This window comes from Eimeria mitis, genomic scaffold (assembly GCF_000499745.2).
Source record: "Eimeria mitis Houghton genomic scaffold, Emh_scaff889, whole genome shotgun sequence".
Classification (NCBI taxonomy): Eukaryota; Apicomplexa; class Conoidasida; order Eucoccidiorida; family Eimeriidae; genus Eimeria; species Eimeria mitis.
In genome coordinates, this window is record NW_013576540.1 from 14,312 (window position 1) to 14,729 (window position 418).

Consider the following 418-nt stretch of genomic DNA (forward strand, 5'->3'; position numbering starts at 1 on the left):
GGTTTTCTGCGTTTGCTGCGGGATTTCTTCGGCGTTGCTTTTACCTTTGAGCAGCAGCAGCAGCAGCTGCTGCTGCTGCTGCAGCTGCTGCTGATTCTGCTGCTGCGGCAGCTGCTGCAGCTGCTGCTGATTCTGCTGCTGCGGCAGCTGCCTCAGCTTCAGCCGCTTCTGCAGCTGCTGCTGTTGCCGCAGCAGCAGCTGCTGCTGCAGCAGCAGCAGCAGCAGCAGCAGCAACAGCAGCAACAGCAGCAGAGTTTTCTTCAACTGAATGCAGCAGCCGCTGCTGCTTCCTTTTCCTTCCTATTAATCCTATCTACCAATATATCTAGCTAGTCAGCTGTCTATCTATGTAGCTAGCTAGCTAGCTAGCTATATATATATATATATATAAGATCGGAAGAGCGTCGTGTAGGGAAAG